At 45.3% G+C, this 9,821-nt stretch overlaps 2 long non-coding RNA genes across 12 annotated transcripts; one reads left to right on the forward strand and one right to left on the reverse strand.

The window, feature by feature from the left end:
- Positions 1 to 1,234: 1,234 nt before the first annotated feature.
- LOC124670641 lies at positions 1,235 to 4,882 on the forward strand. The gene is made up of 2 exons (XR_006992614.1): positions 1,235 to 1,541; positions 1,667 to 4,882. It is a non-coding gene; the product is annotated as an uncharacterized LOC124670641 (long non-coding RNA).
- LOC124670639 lies at positions 1,615 to 4,993 on the reverse strand. Of its 11 annotated transcripts, none has more exons than XR_006992613.1 (8): positions 4,861 to 4,993; positions 4,576 to 4,766; positions 4,291 to 4,399; positions 4,116 to 4,185; positions 3,416 to 3,475; positions 2,396 to 2,692; positions 2,189 to 2,290; positions 1,615 to 1,959 (listed from the first exon to the last, which is right to left on the reverse strand). It is a non-coding gene; the product is annotated as an uncharacterized LOC124670639 (long non-coding RNA). The 11 variants fall into 11 exon arrangements; XR_006992609.1 differs by adding an exon at positions 3,945 to 4,026 and having other exon boundaries at positions 2,396 to 3,475; XR_006992608.1 differs by having other exon boundaries at positions 3,964 to 4,185.
- Positions 4,994 to 9,821: the final 4,828 nt, after the last annotated feature.

Raw genomic sequence — 9,821 nt, forward strand, 5'->3', positions numbered from 1 at the left:
CCTTATTTACTTCTCTCGTATTTTTCTTCCTAATGGGTATGGGGATGAGAGGGGATTTGGTGTTCACCCAATCCCCTGAAATACCCCTCCCCAAAAATACACTAGTATGATGGAGAGTTTTTGATTTAGGCAAAAAATGTGGGGATGAGAGGGGATGGGAGGGGATATCTCGGGATTATGTCGTTCAAAACCGGAGAAGTAAACGGACTAGTGGGGATTTTCTGGGATACGAAATAATCCCCTCCCATCCCCATAAATACCCTAGAAGTAAACAAGGCCTTAAGGTTATATGTTCTTAAGGTTATGTTTAGTTCTATATCGTATTTCCATCTCCAAGGGGCAAGGGGTTTTAGTAGTAGTAGCCGTGTAGCACTACTATGCTATAATACTAGGAGGCATAGGCGCGGCGGCACGCCGCGCCCGTAGTAGTACCAAAAAATAGGAAGTGACAATGAAATCTAGAGGGAAATGTCGATTTGTTATAAAAAAATACATAGGTAAAAAATAGAACAAAGGAAGAAAGAAATAGGTGAAGCAAAAAATTAAAAGAGAAAAAAGGTAAAAGAAAGAGAAAATCGACATAAAATAGAAGGGAACAAAGAAAAGCAATGACACATAAGTTTATCGGTGGAAAACTTGCCTCATAGGTCGAGCCAATCTAAGAGCTATCTGCTCCGAGGAAACAAATAGCAGAGGGGCAAGAAAAACATCAATGAGAGCAAAAACCGTGTGAACTTAAGTTGAAGCGCACATAGCGGCTCAGAGAAACCGGTTCTAGATTGGAGGAGCGCTCCATGAAAGCCAGATGTTTTTTGATAAAGAGAATATATTAATATCACAGCAAGCGATGGTGTGTAGGCATCTCAAGTAAGGACTACATAAAAGAAAAATCCGAAGAAAACAATTCCAATACTCCCACCGATGCATAATAAGTGTCGTGGTTCAAGTTCATTTTTAGTTAAATTTGAACTAAAATCACGACACTTATTATAGATCGGAGTCCCACCTTACTGTAACGATGATAGTGTGCCATTTTATCTATTAAATTGGTTAATAAACAATGCTGATATGCTAGGCCGGTTTAGTTATTCATGACAGTATGGGATGTTTTTATCACAATTTCCTGTTTTTCTCGCTTGTATATTTTCCAAGGATGGTCCATACCTACTCTTTTTTCTGTCTCAGTATCTGAGTGAGCGAGTGTCTAACGAAAGGAACCAGGATAAGATAGACCGCATGGAAGAAGGGAAGGGGTTCTGTTTTGTCGGCATGCATAGTGATGAGGCTCTGCGGCCAGTCAAGATCTAGTTTTCTGGGGTTGGTATGCGTCCAGTCGAGATCTAGTTTTCTGGGGCTGGTAGGGGAAGCTTCATTCTTTCTATACACATACACGGAGCCGGGGCTCTACTGCCGGAGTGCCGGTCGATATCCAGCATTCCAGAGGCACTGGATGAAGAGAAGTTGGTCAGGGACCAGGCACCTACAGGCTGCAGCAGATGGAGAACCATGGGAGGCAAATCGAATTGATCTGCCATCAACTGGTAGGTTTCTTCTCTTCATTGAGTTATTAAAATCAAATTTTATTTACATGTGCTAGCGAGCTGCATAATCATCTCTGGATTCTTTTTCTTGTGCTGAAGGAAAAATATGATGTTCTGAATTTTAGGTTCAGTTTGCCTAGTACAAAGACAGATGAGAAAAAGGATAGTCCTCAGCACGCTGACTACAGCTAAACAGAGAGCACACAAAAGGAACTATCTTCTATATAGTGTATCTTCTGTAGTATAGCGTATAGCAAACTGGTAACAAAAAAACATTCATAATGTTGCAGTCGGATGATCTAAGCTAAATAAGACGTGTCCGCAACTGCATCAATAGCTGCGGGAAGCTTGAGCGCTGAATATCTGCAGCTGATATCTGTAGATATCTGAAGCCAATTCTGTGAGTGTAGTTTCGGTCCTGCAGTGAAGTGATGGTCGAAGTAAGCCATGAGAAAAAGAAAATTAACGAACCGCCGTAGCCATCTGAATGCAAGATACACTGGGAAAAGAGGCGTGCGTAAGAGATAGCCATACTAATAAATACCTACATGCATATCGTGTAGAGATTATGAACTTGTATCTGAACATTCACACACACATTTGAACACCAGCGCACATTACATGACAGAACAGGAAACTTTTGTTACCTGCGGACAAAGTAAGCTTTCATGTTTACACAGCAATGCCTTCTCAAGAAATTCAGCCAGGAGTTTACCAAAGAGGCTAGCCTATAACACCTACTCAAGTATCTGCAACAAATACAAAAAGAATGTGAATGATTTGATCAGTACTTGCTCGCTTGAAGCGTTCATTCAGCGAATAGTATTCAGTGTTCATTTTGCGAGAGTTGCTACCTTTAAGTTCTCTCATGGAAGGTCACTGGAGATACTGGCTAACTACATCATTTAATTTGGGTCAGTCTATAATTCTTCAAGAAAGAAATTTATGGAATATGATCTGGTGAAGTATTTGTTGGTACTACTACTACATGAGTATTTTCATTGTTGGCTCCATCCAGTTCTTTAAAAAAGATCAAAAGAAGTACTCGAGAAGCATTAAGGTCAAGTCATTCAAACTGGTGTATTTGCTTTCAGCGTGTCCAGCAAACCATCCAATGCATCAACAGTACAAAGATCATCTGACATGTATTTCTGAAAAACAAAACGCACACGATCATATGCAATTTTAGATGCTCTATTGCAAAGCGTGTGAATGATGTAAAATCTTAAAGCCGTGAGATGATATAGAGCAATAATCCGTGAAAAGAGGTTGGTAGAAATGAAAATAGAACTAAGCTGGTTAAAAGGAATTACACAGAAGACCTGGAAAGTCTAATTGATTTTCCAACATCAATGGGGTCGAGAAGTTCATAGATAATGCATCTGATTATACATCAGCATCTTCATCTCATTGTGGCTAAAAGTATTTTCAGCTGCATCCGTACAATATAGGAGTAGAACTCAAGAATAGGATACTTGCTGTCTGCAAGTCGATGCAGACTGACGACTAATTTGTTGATTGATCAAAAATACGAAATATCAACTTTGTTCATATAAGTGGCATTCTCTTAGTTGTAACTAATAAACAATGTACCTAAAAAAGGTAAAACTGTGGGTCCCATGAACCGCTGAATCAAAACCACAAATCTCACTTTATGTGTTTATGCAGTTCAAATAAACCTACAGGTTTGCCACATTGGGTCCTTTAGTTTTATGCATAGCTATCAAACTAAGGCACACACCTAACTTATATGTGGTTATACTGAGACCTAAGGACACATAGATCGACTGGAGGTGGAATAATAATGGTTTACCTCCCGTAACAAAATTAATAAATTATAGGATATAAAGATCAAAGCAAGACCTTCTACATACCTCTTTATTAGAAATACCTCCCATCTGAAACACGTGGTCATGAAATTTATCTCAGAGCCGCTAAGGAAAAAAGAAGGGGACTAATTAGGATTCCTAGCAATAAGTAACCATGGAGAAATAGAAAACCAGGAGTACGAAATAGAAATCACAAAAAATCTTTGCTGTACAAAAATTGTTTAAGAATCCCATGAAAGCCACAATTATTTTTGTTAATTAGTACTGTGAGGAAGAAATGCAAAATTTTGTAGATCTGGTGGCAGCTTATAGGTGCACTGTCACAGTTCTGCAGTTAAAATCTACGTCCAATCTGAAGAAATGAGGACATGACATGGATGCTGAAGAACATACAATTTGGTGGAAATAATTCAGTGCAAAGAATAGTACACCGCAAAATAGTAAGAAAAGCATTTCTGACTGGGCCACTGGGTGAGAGTAAAACTGAATGGGATCAGATCCCACTGACCAAAAATGAAGATTTTTACATCTAAGAAAGAGAGGAAAGCAAAGTGAACTCATAATTATGTAATACTCCAAAATGACGTATTCACTTTCTCTGAGCCCCAAGACCACATCAACACCACCCAGACAGCTCCTCCTCTTCTGCCCAAGCACTGTGAAAACAAAAGAATAAAAGCAAGGAGACAGCACCAATGAGTGTATACAATGCTGAACAAAGGAAACTCTTGATTGGAATTAATACCTGCAGTGGCTGAATTGTGTTGGATGCCTTTGTCCTCTGCGAAAACCTTGGCTAGAACTTTCCAACTTCTCTAATTGGTTAAGACAACAAAGAAGCCAGATTCGGTTAACCTAAGTATTAGTTCTTTTGCAAACTGGCATGTACGAAATTTCCTTCATGCCATTCTCTTCCTTACCTTCTGGTACTTATCAGCATTCTGTAGAACTGATGCACGCCCCTTTTCATCCCCAGACAGCACTGATCATTGGATTTGCTCTACACAGTTAGATTTCAGATTATTTAGCCTGTAAAAATAACTAAGTGTTAATCTGATCATGAGTATTAACTACAGACATCCAAAGGTAAGCATATATTATAATTTTTGGATCCATGTATATACCTGATCTCGAGAGCAGCTGTAATTTAAATATTTACCAGATCGAAGCAACCCAAGCCCAAAGCAAGCGTATGCTGACCATACCATGATGTAGCAGCTATCTCTTGGCGCCTTTGTGTTCAGCCATGGCGTACGCTGAAGTGTGCCGCGAGATGTCCGCCGCGGATGCCAACCACACAGAGGCGTGTCTTGCTGGAGCAGGCCGTGGCTCGACAACGTCCGGCCGCCCGCGTGAGTTACCTCAACGACTCGACGGAGGCAAAGATATTTGCAACCTAGAAGAGAGATGAGCAGAGAACCCTAGAAAAATTATTTCAAGTCTAAGAAACAAAACAACAAACATGTGGAGGGCAGTAATACAGTACACACCAGAATTTTGTGCTTCCGAACATTCGACATGTGTGTGTGTGAGAGCTTTAACCTGTTGTCTTCTTCTTGATTCGGCCACCACCGTTTTCCTTCGCCGCTGGCCCCTGACTGCTCCGCCCCAAAGTGGCGCGCCACCGGCCCCTGCCTGCTCCGCCCCAACATGGCGCGCCGCCGGCCCCTGCCTGCTCCGCCCCAACGCGGCGCGCTGCCGGCCCCTGACTGCTCCGCCCCGACATGGCTACCGCCAGCCCGCGCGTGCTCCGCCCCAAGGTCGCCGTCCCAGGCCCGCGCCTGCTCCGCCCTAAGGGCGCTGGTCCCGCCCCGCGGTCGCTGGCGCCGGCACGCGTGCGCCCGCCCCCAAGGTCGCCGTCCCCTGCCTGCTCCTGCTCCGGCCCCAAGATCGCTGCCTCCGGAACGCACGTCGCCGCCTAGGCCGTCATCTGCTTCAGGGCGGCGTGGTGGTGGGTTTGGGAGAGAAAAAACCAGAATTGATATACCTGGTGTTCTAAGCGCTGGCACATGGGAGAGAGGGCACGTGGAAAGTGGTCGCTAAAGAATGGGCACCGTCCACCGTTTTGACCGAGATCCTGTAACCGGTAGCCGGTCACTTCGCTCAGCAAAAAAAAAAGGTTCACGAAAATTAACCAGACCATCTTAAAGACGTGTCGAAAGCTGATTAGAGTAGCGGGAGAGAAAATAGCTCTGGAACAGTACCAGGAGGAAGTAAAGAGCGTGAATTTGATCAACTTTTATATAGGTAATAACTACTGCACATCGCTGCAACGATCGATACGGACGCATAGGATCGAATGGCATGCACGCACGGCCGGCCGGCCTTGGCATGTCGACCGGAGCCCGCCGTCGTCCCCACGACGGACGCGCACGTCCCACCTGCCGCGCGCGCGGGGGCGCCGTGGGAACCCGCGGGAAGGAGGAAAGGACGTCGGTCGCCCTCCGGCCGCGCGCGTCGCCGTCGCGCGGCGTACAGTCCAGCTCGATCGCGCGCGCGGGGGGCGCCCGCCCGCCGGCCACCACCACCCATTGCTGTCGCGCCGTGAATGCGGCCAGCGCGCGCGTAGGGGTAGCTAGGGCGCCCTGCTCTAATGGCCTGGTGGAGGCCTTGGTGTGCCCCGCGCCCGGGAGGCACGTACGCCCCGTCGCTCTCGCGCCAAGATAGGCAGACGGGGACGCGTCCGGTGCGCGCGCGGGCGTCGCCGTCGCGTGTGCGCTGTCCGCCTGGCCTAGACCCGTCGCGGCGCGCGGGGACGAGGAGGATCCGATACGTCGCTGGGTGGGATAATTGCTTGGATGCTTGACGTCTGGTTCCGGTACGTTGCCTCGAGATAGCTCGATGGGTCGGTCCCCGCGGCTATATACCCTGCATGGGATCGAAGGATATACGTGTCTTCCGTACGACGTACTCGTCGTTTTCTAGCTGGGGGCGGCCGGGAGAGAGATGCATGTACGCGCGTGGATTCGGTCCTAGTTTCAGAGAAACCATGGACGATTTCTAAAACCTAATGCAAAGCACAAAATATCTCTCACTCTACTCGCAACTCGATCTTGATAATCTTTTTCGTCGGAAAATCTCTTTCAATTGTTGTGCAACGCCAACTCAATGAGGTGATAATGTCGTCGAAGAAAACATGACATGCCTTTGAACTATCAAGAAATCTCTAAAGTCTCTAATTCTCTGTGTTTGAATAATGAATAGCTCTACATTATCTTGTATATATATGTATGATAAATATATGTAAAACACAAGTAATCTTATTCACATTGAACCTAGAAAATGAGTCTATGTTTTTAGTACATAGTCTCTATTTTTGGGTTCAAAGTTAGTTTTGCGCATCATGTAGTGAAACAAGCATAATTTTCTCATACGAAGTCCGTTTTCAACATATCACCAATCAAATTATTCAGAAAAACATGTGCATCTGAATGTATTTATCAAAAATCAAGGTAGGGCAGCCACCGTACCTTGACCTACTGGGAGCTTTGCCTCCTTCATTGAGTACAACGACGCCGGAGTCGAGCATGAGTAGAGGTAGAGCATGCTCCATCCGGCACTACAACGATATTTATGCAGGGTCGTTCCGGCAGAGAAGAAAACAAAGCAGAAACTGGTGGTGCCATATCTATTTTCATATCTTTTTCAAAAGAAAAAGTAAAAAAAAATACAGAAACCCCAAAAACAAAAACAGAAATAGATAATGTTTGAAACAGATACATGTCGAATACCGTGTGAACACGGAGCTACGCTGATGTTCATTGGAATAAGGAGAAACCTTGTTGAACCATGCATAACATATCAAGCAAACCAGCAAACTTCTTTCCTAGTTCTAGCACGGTGATCGATTTACTAGGAAATAGGGAAAAGATTGAACTCTGGAAACCTCCTTGAATACATGAAGGAATTTTGGGATGAGACTCTTTGAAAGTTCGCCTTGACAAGGTCATGTAATGGACCGGTTTCATTGAGCCATCCACACCAATTAACAGAAATTCCATAATAGCTTGAAACAAGATCTGTGTTCCTGTTCCCACGTCTGTTCCGATGGAAAACGATGCATATCTTTTACATTTCGATTTTGAAAAACAAAATTACTCCATTTTTATCGAAAGTTCCGAGTGTTGTTTGATCCAAAACTTTACGGATCCTTACCGACTGAATCAGATGAGAGTTTTTCTTTATAACTCGCACCCTCCTTCAGTATATTTTAAAATCCTCGTTTGCGACCCATTGCACCTTTTTTTTAGAAAACGTTGACTAGAAGGTAGGTGCTCATACAACGCTCACCAAAACCGTGAAGCGCCCAAATTCACAAATTCACAGCAGGCCTCACGTTGTCATCCCCATCACGGTTTCTCACTGCTGGAAGAATAATAATTTGCATTCATAACTAGGGGTGTAAACGGATAGGATAATTTCTGCACCGAAACCAGCGCCGAATCTGTTTTAAGGTATACATATCCGGTTTTAAAGAATCCGATGGATAAAGATATCCGATTCCGAAGTGGCGCTCCGGATATGGTATATGATACGGTAAAGAAAATAGCATGCAGATATGGAATATCCAAAATTTAATTAGGATAGTCCGAAGGTTTGAAACCGAATAATCCAATTTTTGACTCAAAAGCAAAGACCAATCTTGAAAGGTTAGTAGTTATTAAGTTACCAAATTCATTTGACGAGCATGTTTATATCTAAATTTCTAAAAATGCTTGAGTTTTAGAGCATCATGTCTCTGTTATCACCAGAATTTGACCGGATCAGAGGTGGGCCGCGATTAAGATGGGCTTGAAGAATATACACGGAAGAAATACATGAATCGGCCTTGTAGACAAAGTTTGGGCTAGTTTGCCCATGTATCTGTAAATATAGTAGGATACGTGTCGGTTAGATAGAATTTGGCTCGTGCACGGTTGGGATTATTCCCACGTTAGAAAGTCCACGGACTATAAATATGTATCTAGGGTTATTGAGAAAGACAACAATCACGTTCATCACAAACCAATCTAGGCGCATCGTCAACTCCCTTGTTTCGAGGGTTTCTTCCGGGTAAGCATCATGCTGCCTAGATCGCATCTTGCGATCTAGGCAGTACACGTTTATTCGTTGCTCGTGCTGAAGCCTTGTTGATGGTGAGCAACGTAGTTATCATAGATGTGTTAGGGTTAGCATTGTTTCATCGTGTCACATGCTTTCGTCCATGCAACCCTTAGACGTCTAGCCGCCCTTACACCTATCTTAGGTGTAGGTGTAAGGGCGGCACCTCGCTTGATCATTATTTAGTAGATCCGATCCGTTATGATTGCTCCTTGTTATTCAAGGATTAGTTTAATATCTGCATAGTTAGGCCTTGCAAACGGGTTGAAGGATCCAGTAGCACGTAGGGTGTAGTTTGCTAGCCCTAGATAAGATGTTCCGGGATCAACTTCATGTTGGTTTTTAGGCCTTATTTAGGGTCGGTTTATTATCACCGTGCGTGGCTGCTGTGCTCAATCACGTGTAGGATGTTCCGATTATGTGGTGAAAACCCTAAATCGTCGTAGGTCGTGTTAGCTTTATATTGATCAAGCGGGACCACCATGTGATCGTAGACCTCATACGAACCATGGGTGGATCGGCTCCTTGAGCCGATTCACGGGACAACCTCGAGAGCCGATCGAGGCTCGTATTTAATGTTTACGTGTATGCCATGCGAGAAACTAAGCGAAGCAAATCCATCACCTTCCCCGACCGGGTATAGGTCGGTGGCACGCCCTTGCACCAAAGATCGGACGTGCGTGCCGAGGCTTTGCGGGCCGTCGCTCGAGGGACCGAGGGCCGCCCGCAGCCCCGGGAGCCTCCCGGCTCTATCGTGTTGCCCGTCGCCGCCGCCGGTGGGTTTTTGACCGCAACACATTCTCGGCACGCCGGTGGGACCATCTTCGACATCAACCGCATCGCCATCTACATCCGAGATGGCGGAAGGTACTCCGACTCACGTACGAAGATCCGACCGAGGAGCTCAAGAAGAAGTATGATGAGGTCAAAGCTATCCTCGAAGCCGACCTCATCGGCTCTTTCCGCAGAACCCGCTCACACGGCATTAGGTGGAAAGGGTTCTCACCGAAGGCGCGCTCGATGGAGTGGACCAGTCCGCCCTTCGAAGAACGCACCAGTGTCTCGCGTCAGGAGATTAATTTCATGGTGGCTCATTCGCTGCACCGCCATTCCGAGAGCCTAGTGAACACTTTGGAGCGTGTCGCCCTTCGGGTGATCCAGGAAATCATGAGGCATCAGTACTCCCCGTCAGGACCTGCTCTAGGGACTCACCAAGGAGGGATACCACTCCAGTCCCGACCACCGCTGCCGTTCGCGTTGGCAGCACCAGAGGTGCCGAGTTCACCGGCATACGTCGTCTACAAGATCGGTGGTGACCCTAGTGATTACCAATTCTTGTATGAGGCGCCTA

This window comes from Lolium rigidum, chromosome 7 (genome assembly GCF_022539505.1).
Source record: "Lolium rigidum isolate FL_2022 chromosome 7, APGP_CSIRO_Lrig_0.1, whole genome shotgun sequence".
In the NCBI taxonomy this organism is placed as follows: domain Eukaryota; kingdom Viridiplantae; phylum Streptophyta; class Magnoliopsida; order Poales; family Poaceae; genus Lolium; species Lolium rigidum.